Source organism: Penaeus monodon, chromosome 15 (assembly GCF_015228065.2).
Source record: "Penaeus monodon isolate SGIC_2016 chromosome 15, NSTDA_Pmon_1, whole genome shotgun sequence".
In the NCBI taxonomy this organism is placed as follows: Eukaryota; Metazoa; Arthropoda; class Malacostraca; order Decapoda; family Penaeidae; genus Penaeus; species Penaeus monodon.
Genome location: NC_051400.1, coordinates 26,126,601 through 26,127,217, shown reverse-complemented (window position 1 = coordinate 26,127,217; position 617 = coordinate 26,126,601).

The following is a 617-nucleotide window of genomic DNA, read 5'->3' as shown; positions in this document are numbered from 1 at the left end:
ATCTCAACGACTTTCTGAAAAAACTACTACGACCGACGGACGAATTCATGGAAGGAAATGAAATATCTCTTATACAAAAAATCGGTCCAGAGAAGCCATGTGTTATATAATCTTTCTGTTATACAATTAAGGTAAAATATATTAGCAAGTGGATGGGACAGTTTGGCAATTGGGTAAATACTATTCATAAACAAACTACATATTCAAACCTTATAAAAATGTACAAACCATATTAAAATAATATTGATGCATAGTTTTGCTTTTACGACGAATAACTTTATTAATATTTACTCAGCTGAGCCTTCACTAATATGTTTCAGTTAACGTTACTTACTGCCTGTTGCCTGCAAAAGCTTAACAAAGAATACAATTTTAATGTAAACCAAAAGTCCCCCTTCTAGTGGAAACCCAACCAATTCCTTTAAATTCATTATCCTCAGTTTCTTTTTTTCTAAGACAAATCTCTGAATAGTTAATTTCTCTTAAATCAAAGATATTTGTTTTAAATTCATTAATTTCAAAATTATCTACCAGGTTTCAGTATCACATCGTCGATAATATGCAAGTGCAACAGAAAATTTCATTAATTAACAGAATTCAGAAAAAAAAACATTGTG